This window comes from Tupaia chinensis, unplaced genomic scaffold (genome assembly GCF_000334495.1).
Source record: "Tupaia chinensis unplaced genomic scaffold, TupChi_1.0 Scaffold139602_1, whole genome shotgun sequence".
Taxonomy (NCBI): Eukaryota; Metazoa; Chordata; class Mammalia; order Scandentia; family Tupaiidae; genus Tupaia; species Tupaia belangeri.
Window position 1 is genome coordinate 979,752 of NW_006199485.1, and position 288 is coordinate 980,039.

The following is a 288-nucleotide window of genomic DNA, read 5'->3' on the forward strand; positions in this document are numbered from 1 at the left end:
GCCGGCGCGCGCGCGCGCGCGGGGGGTTGGGGGAACACCCCATGGTGGGGCAAGGTGGTGGAGAGACCATCATTATGAGGTGGGCTGTTCATTTCTTAAAAGCCGTCTCTTCCTCCAAATGGCTACGGGACATTGTAGAAGAAAACAATGAAACTTGGCTGAAACCGACCTTGCCAAGTTGGCTGCCTACTTACAGCAAAACTTGGGGTTCAGGAACCCAAATGCCTGCCTCCCATCTGGCCCAATCCCCAGGCTTGGGAACAGGTTCCAGTGGACCAGGAGGAGAGC